This window comes from Gordionus sp. m RMFG-2023, chromosome 1 (genome assembly GCF_954871325.1).
Source record: "Gordionus sp. m RMFG-2023 chromosome 1, tfGorSpeb1-WG-v2, whole genome shotgun sequence".
Lineage (NCBI taxonomy): Eukaryota > Metazoa > Nematomorpha > Gordioida > Chordodea > Parachordodidae > Gordionus > Gordionus sp. m RMFG-2023.
The window spans coordinates 66,940,498-66,958,868 of record NC_088775.1 but is presented as its reverse complement, the minus strand read 5'-3'; the positions used below and the strand labels follow the sequence as shown (position 1 = coordinate 66,958,868).

At 24.1% G+C, this 18,371-nt stretch overlaps 1 long non-coding RNA gene across 1 annotated transcript; it reads left to right on the top strand.

Moving 5' to 3' along the window:
- The first annotated feature begins 1,787 nt into the window (after window positions 1-1,787).
- Window positions 1,788-2,291, top strand: LOC135922285 (uncharacterized). Its single transcript, XR_010570827.1, has 5 exons — window positions 1,788-1,846; window positions 1,889-1,926; window positions 1,996-2,037; window positions 2,101-2,226; window positions 2,274-2,291. It is a non-coding gene; the product is annotated as an uncharacterized LOC135922285 (long non-coding RNA).
- Window positions 2,292-18,371: the final 16,080 nt, after the last annotated feature.

Here is an 18,371-nt window from a genome sequence, read left to right as displayed (position 1 = left end):
TTAAATAAATAAAGTATACAATGATATAAAATTTAATACTTTGTAAAAATAATACCTTATTTACAGCAGCTATCATTAGATAAGTGATGTTCCAGCGTGTGGGTACATCTAATGGAATTTTTGTACCATCACTAATCTTGGTGTACTCCTCAATTAATTTTGGAGAGGTATGCAGCTTGATTATTATCCAATGAATCACCTCTAATTTATCAGATAAATAACATAGGCATTTTGAACTATAAGATTTATAACATGCGCTAAGCAACGATAATTATATAGATTTCTTTTATATAAAAGTTTTAAATCTTCTTTTAAGATATTAATACCACTAATAATATTTTTAGCGTTGTCATGAGTAATTGATAAAATATTTGAAGTAATTTCAGATTCATTAAAGCAATTTAATAACAAATCTGAAATTTCCTGTCCCGTATGGGGATGTGGGAATGAAACAATTGTAAGGAGCATATTGATCATTGTCCAATCACTATTGATGTAATGAATTGTTATAGCACAGTAGGTTATTGAATTTAGATTGAACCTGCAATCTGTAGTTACAGCAATATTCTTGATATGATATAATTTTTTAATAACTATTTCTTTAGCCGATTCATATATTATTTCTAATTTTTTTTTCATAGTTGGCCTTGTCCATATTTTAAAACCATTATTGCAATAATAAATCATTTCCTTAAAATTTTCATGTTCTATTGTTTTGAACGGTATATTTAATAATATAAGATATCGTAATATTAGATGATTTAATTTTAAATTTTCGCTAATTGATGGTTTTCTTACCCGTCATCACATCCGGGGTTGTGATACTGACAGTAGATATTTCTGAAGGATGAGATATTCCTAAGTGTCTTTTTAAATTAGCTAAAATTAAAATTTAGCAAAAATATAATTTATGGATTTCGTCAAATCGGTCAAAAAAGGCACATTTTCGGCCGACCCTCTAATTAGATTTCCTATTTAGTATAAAAAATATATAATAAAAAATCTAGGCAGGGCCTTAAAAGAATGTTTTTTAAAAAATCCTAATGGGCATTTGCCCACATTGCCCCTTAGTTTTTACTATATTTAATAGATATTCGATATTTTTTAATAAAATAAACGGCTTTCTCATTATTTACCTATCTAAATAATTTCATAAATTTTTAACAATTTTAAAAGGGGTTGGCCGAATCTTGATCGATTCGACGTTAAATGGCCCTTATTTATAGGAATAAAATATTACTTGAGGAAGTTGTATTACTGTATTTTTTGGAAAAATATATACATTGTTTATGCATCTTGGTGGGAGTAACAACAAAACTCCCCTTCATATCTAACGAGGTAGAAGAATGGTTATAAGAAGGTTCTGAATATTGTGTAGACTGTAATTGGGACGAAATTAAATTTAATCCAACTTCCATCATATCGATGTCACTAGAATTCATGCTAAAAATAAATCTTCGATAAATTTTAAATATTAATTTAAATAATATTTATTTCAAATTTCTTAATATATTTATTTATTACTTATATGAAAATAGATTAATTAATGATCTCGATTTATAAATAGAATTTATTAAGTTATTATTTATAAAATTTGAAATAATCGAAAAAAATAAAATTCATAAATATTTCTTAAATAAAAATTTTTTGGTGGCTTAATTCACCTGTATCGTGCCGCATGATATACTTTTTTTTTGTGTTTTGATGTTTTGTCGCGTGACTTTTTGCTAAATTTTGCTTAAGCTTAAAATTTGTGTGCTCAATTTAACAAGCTGATTGCTCAATATATTTGCGGGTAAAGGGATATTTAAAACCAATATCTTTCATATATCCAAACAATGCACTGGTATATTTTTTATTAATCTTATATAAAATAATCATATTATAGCTCCTGCCTGCTTAGAAATAACAAGACTAAGCTTACAAGTTGTATCTATAGACACACAAAGTAAAATATAATTCTAATTTTATAATTTATAAAAATCAATTTTATAGCTGATCCCATATGTGTACATTGTGTAGAAGTAGCCACTCAAAGTAAATTTAAATATAATTCTAACATTATTTTATTTTAAAATTTTATCTGAAATATTTTCCCAGCATCATTTGAGACAATAACCAACCAAGTTAAATTATAGAATATATTACTAATATGCTATCTTGTTAACCTGAAAATTTTCTTCTTAGCATCAATTGATTTAATTTATTCAGCTCCAACCAACCAAAGTAAATTTAAAATATGCTACTTGTTAATCTGGAAATTTTAATCTTAGCATCACTTGATATAATCCATTCAGGAACTGCAATCATTCAAGGTAAATTTAAAATATGCTACTAATTTTATCTGGAAATTATCTTTTATAGCCATTGAAGATTATCATATAAATCAATTAAATTTTTTAAAGCAAAATGCTCAGTATATATTTATAAAATCTAAATTTAATAAAAATCTATTATTTTCTAATAATTTTTTATATTCTCAAAATAGAGAAAACTATTATATCTGTAGAAAAAAAGATTGTAATGGAAGAGGTATTTTAAATACTTTTTTTGTAATGACTAGGGTTCATGATCATAATATTATAAAGAGTATTATGAACTTTTAATTACAATAAATGAATTTAAAAGCCAAATATTTAAGTATGCACAAAATATATAAAAAAGTTATGCGTAAGAGGAAATTGGATTCTTTTGCCATGCAAAATCCAAAAGTCCTACCCACATATTTATCAGTAAAGTCAATTATGGCCCGTGTTATTCAAACAACAAGGCCATCCTTGCCTCATATAAATTCTGATATAGCATTACTCGCTGAACATAAATGCACAGAAACAGGCCAAATTTTTTTAATATATAGTGATGATGATAAAAAATTATTTATTTTCTTTGCTAACTCGACTTTATAGTGCCAATAATATTTATATGGATAGCACTTTCAATGTTGCCCCAAAACTTTTTAAGCAATTTTATACAATAAATATAATTATAAATAATACTTTAATTGTGTGTGCTTATATTTTATTACCCAATAAATATAAGGACACATATATTAAAATGTTTTTTTCATTAAAAAATTATTGCCTTTCTATAGGTTTAATATTTTCCCCCAAAATTGCAACTATAGATTTTGAAATTAGTGTATATTTAGCACTTTTTCCCAACTATTGTCGTCAAAGGGTGTTACTTTCACTTCTGTCAGTGTATTGTAAGACGAATTAGGGAATACCGTTTAACCCGACTACATAAGCGTGATCCTGATGTTAAGAGGTTTTTTCGAATTATAATGGCTATTCCATTTTTATTAGAAAGGGATTTGCCATCTGTAATGAGCGAACTTAATCATCAGGCACATACCTTTGACCTGGTTTCTATTTTTGATTTTTTAAATTATTTTGAAAATACTTGGATAAATAGTAATGCAAAATTCAAATATCAAATGTGGAACACATTTGATGTTAATAGTGTGAGGACCAATAACCACGTTGAAGGGTTTCATCGTGCGTTAAAGGAACACATTCCTTATCCTCACCTTAACGTTTATCTATTTGTTGACATCATAAAAAATATTGAACAAGACATGGATCTTTTATTAATTCAGTTAGATTTGGAAAAAAAGTTTCTGAAAGGAAAAAAAAATAAACAATAATTGAAAGCAAGATAATGGAGATAATATTTCTCTACTGTGGGTACTATTTTAATCCCATTCAATATTTAGAAAATATATCTAAATGTATATATTCTAAAAGAGTTGATCTTGTTAATGATTAATCAATTGAATTAATACAGGATCCACATATTCCATATTTTGATGATGTCAATAGATAATATTACTATTTATCCAAGTATATAAATTGTAGTTGGGTTTAGTGTTGTTAAACGGCTCATTTTGAGCCGATTTTTAAAAACGGCTAACTCAATATTTTAGCTAAAAATATATTGCCTAAGGCTCCAGATTTCGCTAATAGATGTCTAAACTTTTGTGCTATCTATGAGCAAAATTTTTAAGCTTGCATAATATTTTTCAGGATAAAATATTGAGTTAGCCCTTTTTAAAAATCGGCTCAAATTGAGCCGTTTAACAACACTAGTTGGGTTTGTTAGAAGTGTTATGCATCAATTTTCTAATGTATGGTTCTATCATCATCATCACTTATATTTTAAAAATTTGGTAAAGTTTATTTACAGCGAGTAGTGCACAAATATGTGGGGAGGTTTGATGCATGATAAACGATTCTATTTCAATTTACCATATATTTTATATTATGTTATGGACACATAGATATTTATTAATTATTTGGTTTTTAGCTAAAAATTCACATTACTCTTTATCAATATTATGATCGTGCTTTTTCATTTTTTAATACTTTTTATACCAAATTTACACCATTTTATATAATATTTATATACAAAAAGTAATTACCATAATTTTATATATCTATTGAAATAAAATTGCAATCATTATTTATATACCACCTATTGATATACAAATTGTAATCATCATTTTATATACAATTGCAATATATACAAATTTTTATAGACCACCATCAATATACCATCTTAATAAATATAATTTTATATACTATTGATATGCAAATTGCAATCATTATTTTATATACCGCCATCAATATATAGTCGCAATAAATATGATTTTATATACTATTGATATATAAATAGCAATCATTATTTTATATAGCATTATTATACTATTGCAATCATTATTTTATATTTATCAATCACAATAATAATATTTATATAATAATAATATTTATATATACTATTAATATAATTGCAAAAGTAATAAAAAAATTGTTAGGCTTATATTTCATTATTCTTACAACATGCATGCTTATCATTATATCATATTATTTATAAGTAATGTTGTTAAACGGCACGATTTGATTTAAGTAATATCTAAGTAATCAGATATTTATAGGAATAATAAGTATAATCTCTACGATAAAAATTTTATTAATGGAGTTCCTAGTAGGAAAAGAGATTAACATATTCCCATTAATCATTAGAAATCTAAAAAAAAGTTAAAATATGAGTAAATCTGATATTTATAGGAATAATAAGTATAAATCTCTACGATAAAAATTTTATTAATGGAGTTCCTAGTAGGAAAAGAGATTAACATATTCCCATTAATCATTAAAAATCTTAAAAAAAATTAAAATATGAGTAAATCTGATATTTATAGGAATAATAAGTATAAATCTCTACGATAAAAATTTTATTAATGGAGTTCCTAGTAGGAAAAGAGATTAACATATTCCCATTAATCATTAGAAATCTAGAAAAATTAAAATATGAGTAAATCTGATATTTATAGGAATAATAAGTATAAATCTCTACGATAAAAATTTTATTAATGGAGTTCCTAGTAGGAAAAGAGATTAACATATTCCCATTAATCATTAGAAATCTTAAAAAAAATTAAAATATGAGTAAATCTGATATTTATAGGAATAATAAGTATAAATCTCTACGATAAATTTTATTAATGGAGTTCCTAGTAGGAAAAGAGATTAACATATTCCCATTAATCATTAGAAATCTAGAAAAATTAAAATATGAGTAAATCTGATATTTATAGGAATAATAAGTATAAATCTCTACGATAAAAGTTTTATTAATGGAGTTCCTAGTAGGAAAAGAGATTAAAATATTCCCATTAATCATTAGAAATCTAAAAAAAATTAAAATATGAGTAAATCTGATATTTATAGGAATAATAAGTAAATCTCTACGATAAAAATTTTATTAATGGAGTTCCTAGTAGGAAATAGATTAACATATTCCCATTAATCATTAGAAATCTAGAAAAATTAAAATATGAGTAAATCTGATATTTATAGAAATAATAAGTATAAATCTCTACGATAAAAATTTTATTAATGGAGTTCCTAGTAGGAAAAGAGATTAACATATTCCCATTAAACATTAGAAATCTAGAAAAAAATTAAAATATGAGTAAATCTGATATTTATAGGAATAATAATTATAAATCTCTACGATAAAAATTTTATTAATGGAGTTCCTAGTAGGAAAGGAGATTAACATATTCCTATTAATAATTAGAAATCTAAAAAAAATTAAAATATGAGTAAATCTGATATTTATAGGAATAATAAGTATAAATCTCTACGATAAAAATTTTATTAATGGAGTTCCTAGTAGGAAAGGTGATTAACCTATTCCCATTAATAATTAGAAATCTAAAAAAAATTAAAATATGAGTAAATCTGATATTTATAGGAATAATAAGTATAAATCTCTACGATAAAAATTTTATTAATGGAGTTCCTAGTAGGAAAAGAGATTATCATATTCCCATTAATCATTAGAAATCTAAAAAAAAATTAAAATATGAGTAAATCTGATATTTATAGGAATGATAAGTATAAATCTCTACTATAAAAATTTTATTAATGGAGTTCCTAGTAATATTAACCATATTGTATTATATATAATATTGAATTATAAATAAATTATATTAAATAGATAAATAATATTATAAATATATAAAATATGTAAATAATATTATAAATATATAATATAAATTATACTATTTTAATTATATATTAATTATGTTAATAATATTAATTATTATATTATAATTAAATCATATTAAATATTATAATTATATATTATTATATTAATACAATTTATATATTTTTATTTATATTAAATTAATTTAATTACTTTAAATATTATATTAATAATATATTATGTTAAATATTACAATTATATACTTATTAAAATTTATATTAATACATTTATATATTTTTCTTTATATCAAATTAATTTAATTACTTTAAATATTATATTAATAATATATTATGTTAAATATTACAATTATATATTTATTAAAATTTATATTAAATGATGTTAATATTAATTATATAATTATATTCAATATTTGATTAAGGTATTTACTAAAATTTATAATGATATTAATTTAATATTAAATACTTAAATAGAAAAAACTATCTAATCTGTAAAAGTCAAATTTTTGATATTTTTTTAAATCTCTCGCTTCAGCTTCAAACTTATAAGGGCCATTTTGACAGCCATTTTAGCTTATTTGTCTTTTTGATATTTTTAAGAGTATATAAAGCGGACCCGATTATTCCAAAAAATACCCCCCCCCCCCAACTGGACCCAAAAATGGAAATCGTTTGTTTTTATATAAGAATAATATAGATAATAATAAAGATTAGTGTTGTTAAAGTTACTAATACGAAAACTTTTATTGTAAGAAAAAAAACTTATCTTATATCTTAAAATGGAATATTTTAGAAATTAAGTAAATAAAAAGGCAGACGATAAATATAATTTTTGAAAGACATCCTTTTTTTAGAACACAGTTAAAATTTTTGAATCGACGGATATTAATAAAAAGAAGTGTTGTTAAAGTTACTTTTGAAACATAACTAGTTACAGTTACTAGTTACATTTTTAAAAATATAACTAGTTGCAGTTACATTTATAAAAATATAACTAGTTGCAGTTAATAGTTACATTTATAAAAATATAACTAGTTACAGTTACTAGTTACATTTTTATAAATGTAACTAGTTATTAGTTACAGTTATATTATGAGTTACTTTCGGTTTCTTATAAATTTTAAAATGGTTTATTAATTCTAAAAATAGATTTTAGGTTATGTAAGAATTAATGATTTTTTCACTCACATTTGTCAAATATTTATTTTAAACTTATTGCAAATATTTATATTTTAATGTTAATTCAAATAGAACTGTATAATATTGAAGTTTTTTTGTCAAGAAAATTGTGATAATAAGAATATTAGGGGAAGGGTATTAGATAACTTATTTTTTATTAAATTATATATGCATGCATCCTATTGTATAATTTAAAAAACCTTTTAGATCATAGAATTTACCATTTTTTTGGAAGGCAAAAAACCTGAACAAGAGGACCATGACTTCCCCATTGAGCACATTGCAATTTAAGAAACGCTCATAACTGAAATTTTTTTTTATAAATTGAAAATAGGTATCCAATAAGGGAGATGATAGACTTACGCCAAATGGCGTATTAGCAAGAAATAAAAGTTATATATTTTCTTATTTATACGCATTTTCTGAATCGATAAAAAAGTTACGAAAATTTAACGAATCATTTAAAATTTGTATTTATAATAAAATGGATGTATAAATAATATCGTGGACGGAATTTAGTAAACTATAAAGCAATATAAAAATTTAAAATACATAAATCTTTATATATCAGATTTTAGAATGTCACCAAAAAGTACTACCATAGTAATACCCTTTTAAAATACATAAATCTTTATATATCAGATTTTAGAATGTCACCAAAAAGTATTACCATAGTAATACCTTTTTAAAATACATAAATTTTTATATATCAGATTTTAGCATGTCACCAAAAAGTACTACCATAGTAATACCTTTTTAAAATACATAAATCTTTATATATCAGATTTTAGAATGTCACCAAAAAGTACTACCATAGTAATACCTTAAATATGAAAGAAGGAGATATATTTTTATCCTATAAAGATTTACAAGATGCTATAAAGCAGTATGAAAATTTAAATTACATTAATCTTTATATATCAGATTCAAAAATTTTAAAATCTCCTCTTTTTGAAAAATTTAGATATAAAAGCATAAAATTTCTTTGTATATTTGGTGGAAAGTACAATACAAAATCCACAGGTTTACGCAATTACATGTCTATAAAACAAGGATGTCAATTCCATTTGCAAATTACATTCATGAAAAACAAATTATTTGTCAAGGATATGCATGAAAATCACAATCATCCCCATGGTAAAGGCACATAATCTTGAAATTATTAAGATAAATATATAATTTAACTTAGTGATATGGATACTGGATAGGCTTATGGGGTTTTATTAAATTTTGATAGAATATATATAAGATAGAAGTATGAAATAATGTTTTTAAAACAAATGAAAAATGCATTTTTTGATTAATTTTAGATGAAAATTTATACCAATCATTACCCAGACAAAGAAAGCTTAATGAAGCACAGTATAAATTTGTAGTTGAAGCTATAACTACAGGAGGAAATAAATCCAAAATAAAAAATAAACTTACCCTAAGAGATTTGCATAATATAGACAAAAATACAAAAAAAAACTATGATAATGATTTAATTACAATGATAGATAAAGTTAAAGAAGATAATGATGCTAATATGGAATTATATACTGTAGATGGGAATCCAATTGGTATATATTATCAAACTCATCAAATGCAGTATATTTTAAAATATCCTAAAGTAATATGTGTGGATGCAACATATCGATTAAATAATAGGCATATGCCTGTGTATATTTTGGTATCAATTGATGGAAATAATAGATCACATATTATATGTGTATGGATTGTCAAATCGAAGTCATTTGATGTAGCATCACAAATGCTTCAAATTTTTAAAAAACTGAATTCAGCTTGGACAGATATAAAGGTCATTGTTAGTGATAAAGATTGTGCTGGGAGAAAAGCTTACATTGGGGCATTCCCTCATGTTCAATTGGAATTATGTAGGAAACATGTAACCAGAGCTTGGGATAGGGAAGTTACCCACAAAAAAAGGAATATTCCTAATGATATGATTAATAATGTGAAGCATCTGTTGTATAGCATGCTAGATGCACAGTCTTCTGACATATATTTTGAAAATTATCACAAATTAACTAATTTAAATTTAGAATCATTAAATAACTATTTTTCTGGCTGGCATCATATCAGATATGAATGGTCCGATGCTTGGAAAAGATATCATTTAAACTTTTAACAATATACAAATAACAGGGTAGAGAGCATTAACAAATATTTAAAAATTAACATAACCAAATGTTCTACCCTTCCAAATATGTTTACTGATTTAATTATGTCAATTAAAATGTTAAGTGCTGAAAGGGAACATTATAATTTAATGAAAAAAATTAAAATCTCATTTATAAATGAGGAAGATCAAACATTGGCTAATTATAGAAAATTGTTAACAGAATATGCATACAAAGAGTTAAAATATGAATATAATGTTGGTGATAACTGCAATCTTGTTTGCCAATCAAATATGTTTTATTGTGATTGCCCCTTTTTTTTAAATATGCAATTACCATGCAGACATGTATTTATGGAAAGGAAAAAAAATAATAGTGATCTTAACGATGAAAAATTATGTCATCATAGGTGGCACAAAAATTATTTTAAAAATCCATCGACATTTATCAATAATAATAATATAGATATATTAAATAACAAAAAGGGGATTAAATACAAAAAAACCCTTTTTAATGACCAAATTTCATCCTATAATTATTTTTAAAATCAAAATATGCTTTTTCACACCATATCATTATTACCACCTAATTTGAAACATGGGTTTGCTCAGGCTTTTGACAAACTACATGATTTTGCTATGAAAGGCATATTACCAATTATTTCCTCAAATAATTTCAATACAAGCTCAAATGAAAATAATGGTCAGATATTCTCCAATGATAGCAAATGTATTAAATGAGGATCTTACACACTCAAACGTGGATCCTAATATACAATAAAATAAAAATAATGTCCCAATTTTTTTAAAAAAAGATTTTTATAATAGTCAAGAAAATGAATGTATAAATAATATCATAAAAGAAATTCAATTACCTAAGAAATTAAATAAAAGCGGGAGACCATTAGGATTTACAATATTGGATTCACAAAAAAGTACATTGACTTTATTTATTGTTAATAGTATATTATATAGAAAGGGCATACAAAGCCAAAGAAAATCATATAGATAAAAAGTTAAAATTTCAACAAGACCTTAATTCCCAAAACTTTGTTGACCCAAAAATAGTTGATACCAAATTTAAATTGTTGATAAAGACAAATTTTTAAACTTTTTTAGATTATAAAAAATCTTCTTTACACCTTTTGAAGGATCTTCAAGTGGACTTAATAGACTTTGTATACTCAGACTCAAAGTTCAAAAATTGTAATTTTATAATTATATACAGTTAATTGTAATTCTTAAATATCAAGATTAATTTAATTTTTTTAAATATTTAAAGCCATAGATGACCCACTCGTTAAAATCATTCAACATACATTTAAACATTTTTATAATCCAACTACCTATTTGGAGGAAATATCATGCTACTCGCTTAAATTTAGCGTCAGCAAAAAAGAAAGTCTTTCAAAATATAGGAAGGGTGCTAACTGCTCCATCACGATTGGAAACAATTGAGCTAGATGGGAATTGTTTTTACCGGTAATTTAAAAATTTAAAAATAATTTTGGTTGTATTTTTTTTACTAATATACATAGAATATGATTTTGTTTCAATGATTATATCCTATATTAATTCATAATATTATTTTTTTTAAACATTGATAGGTTTTTAGAAACAATAACATAATTAAATTTTTTAAAAAATAATTAGATGTATAAGTATGGAGATAACAGGAAAACAAGACTTCTATGGTTTGATTAGATCACATATGGTCTTGCTGATGCTGCAAAAAATAATGATAAAAAATATATTAGATTATACTCAAGGTCAAAATACGTGTGAAGATGATGTGCAACAGTATATAACAGAGAAGGCAAGTAAGAATGGTGAATGGGCAACGGATATTGAATTACGAAGTGTTGCCACATTTCTCAATACCCCGATATTGGTTAGTTATGGAGCTTCATTTTGCTGGCAAATGTATCCACCATTTAAATATGATGATGGAAATATAAAAAAATTTGACCAAAACATTTATATTAACAATTCTGAATCCCATTTTGTAAATGTTATTGATTTTGAAGATTAATTACAAATGTTGATATTTTATATTTTTTACCAAAAGTATTTTAGTTGATTGTATTTGTCTTGTTTTTATGCATATTTTTTTTTATTTATCCTATTTTAACATATTATAAATAGATATATAGACTACAAAGATATCTTTTTTATATACATTTCATTACAACACCAACACCATATAATCATCCCAATTATTATTTTACTTTAATTAATTTGTATTGCTAATACAATTTTTACATTCTAAAAATAAATTTGGAGATTTTTTTAAAATCTGAATTAATCCTCTTTTTTTTAAATCATCAACTCAAAAATGACTATATAAAAAATTTAGTATATAACATGAATTTCATTTTTTTAAATAAAAAAAATTGCCACCAAATAAGTTTTAATAAAGTGTTAACACTGTCGGGGGGGGGGGGGGGGGGGGGGGTATATTATTTTTATTTTTTTTATGGTTTTTTTTTAAATTTTTTATTTTTGCCTATAAATTTTTTATGGTAAAATATAGGAATTATTAATTGCGCATATTTAAGTTATATTTAGGAGAATTTTGCATACAAATTTAATTTTTTATGTGGTAAAATATTTAAGTTATTTTTTGGAGAATTTTTCCTACAAATTTAATTTTTTTGTGGTAAAATATAGGAATTATTAATTCCGCATATTTTAGGTGAATTTTGCCTACAAATTTAATTTTTTTTGTGGTAAAATATTTAAGTTATTTTTAGGAGATTTTGCATACAAATTTAATTTTTTTTGTGGTAAAATATTTAAGTTATTTTTAGGAGAATTTTGCCTACAAATTTAATTTTTTATTTAAATCTAATTTTTATTAATTTTGCATTAGGGATAAAATAGACCCCACCTTTGAAGTTTAAGTGATTTTTGAAGGGTTAAATCGAAATATAGTATTAAATGACGCAATTAAATATAGTATTATAATTTATACACGAAATATAGTATTAAATAAATTTTATTCATTAAATTGAAATATATTATTGAAGTTAATACAATCATTTATAAAATGATTAAAAATGTCCAATCATAAATTTTTAAAATTAAATTAATTTAGGTAAATTAATTAAGAACATTATGGGAGCTCATTAAGAGAAATTTATTTTTTAAACTCTATTTAAAAAAATAATATCAAAAGATATAATTTATAAATTTCAACAAATTCAATAAAAAAAATTATATAAAAAATGAGTAATTGTTTGTAAATTTGAAGCTTGCTAGGGATTGTTGTGTGTCAATTTTATAGAATAAGTCATCACAAGGTAAGATCTTTAATGTTTCCAAGTAACCTTTAAAATAAAACATACATTATAATTTATAAATTTCAATATAAATTCAATAAAAAAAATTATATAAAAAATGAGCAATTGTTTGTAGATTTGAAGCTTGTTAGGGATTGTTGTGTGTCAATTTTATAGAATAAGTCATCACAAGGTAAAAACTTTAATGTTCCCAGGTAACCTTTATAATAAGACATCTTATATAATAAAAGGCTTGTCACAGTCACAGTCACAACTGTGACATTATATAGTCAATTATTTTACCTTATAATAGTCAATTATAATTTTGTTAATATATTATGTAATATTCAACTTCTCTATTAATTATTGGACGTTTGTCCTACTTAAATAGGGAGGGATTCTTAATAATATTTAATTAATATTAACAAATTCGGAAGTATTTAAGTTATGTTAAATTGTAGTTTTAATCTCCATGATATTTATCGCCATCTATAATATTATATTTTATTTTAAATAGCATTATATTTCTAAGTTGAAATGTAAATATTTTGTCTTAATTGATGTCAAATATATTGTTCTTTCTATATATCTATAATTTATCTATCTATCATAGCAATTTTAAGCCAATTTAGATCATTACAGCAAAATGGATTTAATCTCCTATAAATCATGGAAAGCATTTCAGAAGTATTTTGAGGCAAAAGGCAGGAAGGAACATTAGTATGAAAAAAATGTTTGCAGATAATCCTACAAGAGCTAAGGAATTCAAATTTATAATATATATATTCAATAAAAATCATCATAGCTTAAACATATCAAACACGCATTCATAAACCAAATCGAACCGCCATTTTCAAAAAAAGAATTTCAATACAAAAAACAATTACAAAACATTTAATAATATAATAATTACAATAATTGATATTTTTTTTAACAGGCACAACATCGAGCAAAACCTTCAATCATCAGTAAATAATTATATTTTTTAACAGACACCACATCGAGCAAAACCATATACTTTCAATTTACACATCTTAATCTTGAAGATACTGAAAATCAAGAACAAGTTGAACATTACTGTGGGCCATTAAAATCTATTTTATTATTTTTTTTTAGATTCCTACACAAGATACCATTCAACAAAACCAAACAATGGAACGTTTCATACTACCAAAATCTAAAGAAGGCATTATTGCTTCAACAAGAGTAAATTTTATATTTTTTTTAATTTGTATTGTATGTTAGCTGATAGCCCGTCAAGAATGACGAGGAATCAGATTTTTCCTATCTTATAAGATGTGATTCCGAAATATATATTTATTAGGTGAGGGGCTATTCTAATATTTTCCATTATTTTTTATAAATATGTTTATGAAGTAATATTTAGTAATTTAATTTTATGTCCACAATAATAAATATTTTAAACTAAACTGATTTTAATAAAATTGAGTAATTCTTATATTTTTAAATTTTAATAATAAATCAACATAAGGAGAAAGCTAGAAAGAGACAGGCACTTTGTCGTATCAAGAAAAGGAACGAACAAAGTCTTATTCCTACAACATCCAACCATCTTGAAGATACTGGAAATAAACAATTTGCTTCAACATCCAATCATCTTGAAGATAATGAAAATCAAGAACAAGTTGAACTAAAAATTAGATTGCAAATCTTATATTGCTGATAAGTTTCAGCAGATAGAGGAATTATTATAATTGCCTCCCAAAAATTAAAAATACTGTGGGCCATTAAAATCTATTTTATTATTTTTTTTAGATTCCTACACAAGATATCATTCAACAAAACCAAACAATGGAGTGTTTCATACTACCAAAATCTAAAGAAGGCATTATTGCTTCAATAAGAGTAAATTTTATATTTTTTTTAATTTGTATTGTATGTTAGCTGATAGCCCGTCAAGAATGACGAGTAATCAGATTTTTCCTATCTTATAAGATGTGATTCCGAAATATATATTTATTAGGTGAGGGGTTATTCTAATATTTTCCATTATTTTTTATAAATATGTTTATGAAGTATATATTTAGTAATTTTATTTTATGTCCACAATAATAAATATTTTAAACTAAACTTATTTTTATAAAATTGAGTAATTCTTATATTTTTAAATTTTAATAATAAATCAACATAAGGAGAAAGCTAGAAAGAGACAGTTTGTCGTATCAAGAAAAGGAACGAACAAAGTCTTATTCCTACAACATCCAACCATCTTGAAGATACTGGAAATAAACAATTTGCTTCAACATCCAATCATCTTGAAGATACTGAAAATCAAGAACAAGTTGAACATTACTGTGGGCCATTAAAATCTATTTTATTATTTTTTTTAGATTCCTACACAAGATACCATTCAACAAAACCAAACAATGGAACGTTTCATACTACCAAAATCTAAAGAAGGCATTATTGCTTCAACAAGAGTAAATTTTATATTTTTTTTAATTTGTATTGTATGTTAGCTGATAGCCCGTCAAGAATGACGAGGAATCAGATTTTTCCTATCTTATAAGATGTGATTCTGAAATATATATTTAGTAGGTGAGGGGCTATTCTAATATTTTCCATTATTTTTTATAAATATGTTTATGAAGTATATTTAGTAATTTTATTTTATGTCCACAATAATAAATATTTTAAACTAAACTGATTTTAATAAAATTGAGTAATTCTTATATTTTTAAATTTTAATGATAAATCAACATAAGGAGAAAGCTAGAAAGAGACAGGCACTTTGTCGTATCAAGAAAAGGAACGAACAAAGTCTTATTCCTACAACATCCAACCATCTTGAAGATACTGGAAATAAACAATTTGCTTCAACATCCAATCATCTTGAAGATACTGAAAATCAAGAACAAGTTGAACATTACTGTGGGCCATTAAAATCTATTTTATTATTTTTTTTAGATTCCTACACAAGATACCATTCAACAAAACTAAACAATGGAACGTTTCATACTACCAAAATCTAAAGAAGGCATTATTGCTTCAACAAGACTAAATTTTATATTTTTTTAAATTTGTATTGTATGTTAGCTGATAGCCCGTCAAGTATTACAAGGAATCAGATTTTTCCTATCTTATAAGATGTGATTCCGAAATATATATTTAGTAGGTGAGGGGCTATTCTAATATTTTCCATTATTTTTTATAAATATGTTTATGAAGTATATTTAGTAATTTTATTTTATGTCCACAATAATAAATATTTTAAACTAAACTGATTTTAATAAAATTGAGTAATTCTTATATTTTTAAATTTTAATGATAAATCAACATAAGGAGAAAGCTAGAAAGAGACAGGCACTTTGTCGTATCAAGAAAAGGAACGAACAAAGTCTTATTCCTACAACATCCAACCATCTTGAAGATACTGGAAATAAACAATTTGCTTCAACATCCAATCATCTTGAAGATACTGAAAATCAAGAACAAGTTGAACATTAGTGTGGGCCATTAAAATCTATTTTATTATTTTTTTTAGATTCCTACACAAGATACCATTCAACAAAACTAAACAATGGAACGTTTCATACTACCAAAATCTAAAGAAGGCATTATTGCTTCAACAAGAGTAAATTTTATATTTTTTTTAATTTGTATTGTATGTTAGCTGATAGCCCGTCAAGAATGACGAGGAATCAGATTTTTCCTATCTTATAAGATGTGATTCCGAAATATATATTTAGTAGGTGAGGGGCTATTCTAATATTTTCCATTATTTTTTATAAATATGTTTATGAAGTATATTTAGTAATTTTATTTTATGTCCACAATAATAAATATTTTAAACTAAACTGATTTTAATAAAATTGAGTAATTCTTATATTTTTAAATTTTAATGATAAATCAACATAAGGAGAAAGCTAGAAAGAGACAGGCACTTTGTCGTATCAAGAAAAGGAACGAACAAAGTCTTATTCCTACAACATCCAACCATCTTGAAGATACTGGAAATAAACAATTTGCTTCAACATCCAATCATCTTGAAGATACTGAAAATCAAGAACAAGTTGAACTAAAAATTAGATTGCAAATCTTATATTGCTGATAAGTTTCAGCAGATAGAGGAATTATTATAATTGCCTTCCAAAAATTAAAAATACTGTGGGCCATTAAAATCTATTTTATTATTTTTTTTAGATTCCTACACAAGATATCATTCAACAAAACCAAACAATGGAGTGTTTCATACTACCAAAATCTAAAGAAGGCATTATTGCTTCAATAAGAGTAAATTTTATATTTTTTTTAATTTGTATTGTATGTTAGCTGATAGCCCGTCAAGAATGACGAGGAATCAGATTTTTCCTATCTTATAAGATGTGATTCCGAAATATATATTTATTAGGTGAGGGGTTATTCTAATATTTTCCATTATTTTTTATAAATATGTTTATGAAGTATATATTTAGTAATTTTATTTTATGTCCACAATAATAAATATTTTAAACTAAACTTATTTTTATAAAATTGAGTAATTCTTATATTTTTAAATTTTAATAATAAATCAACATAAGGAGAAAGCTAGAAAGAGACAGGCACTTTGTCGTATTAAGAAAAGGAACGAGCAAAGTCTTATTCCTACAACATCCAACCATCTTGAAGATACTGGAAATAAACAAATTGCTTCAACATCCAATCATCTTGAAGATACTGAAAATCATGAACAAGTTGAACATTACTGTGGGCCATCAAAATCTATTTTATTATTTTTTTTAGATTCCTACACAAGATACCATTCAACAAAACCAAACAATGGAACGTTTCATACTACCAAAATCTAAAGAAGGCATTATTGCTTCAACAAGAGTAAATTTTATATTTTTTTTAATTTGTATTGTATGTTAGCTGATAGCCCATCAAGAATGACGAGGAATCAGATTTTTCCTATCTTATAAGATGTGATTCCGAAATATATATTTATTAGGTGAGGGGCTATTCTAATATTTTCTATTATTTTTTATAAATATGTTTATGAAGTATATATTTAGTAATTTTATTTTATGTCCACAATAATAAATATTTTAAACTAAACTTATTTTTATAAAATTGAGTAATTCTTATATTTTTAAATTTTAATAATAAATCAACATAAGGAGAAAGCTAGAAAGATACAGGCACTTTGTCGTATTAAGAAAAGGAACGAGCAAAGTCTTATTCCTACAACATCCAAAGATACTGGAAATAAACAATTTGCTTAAACATCCAATCATCTTGAAGATACTGAAAATCAAGAACAAGTTGAACATTACTGTG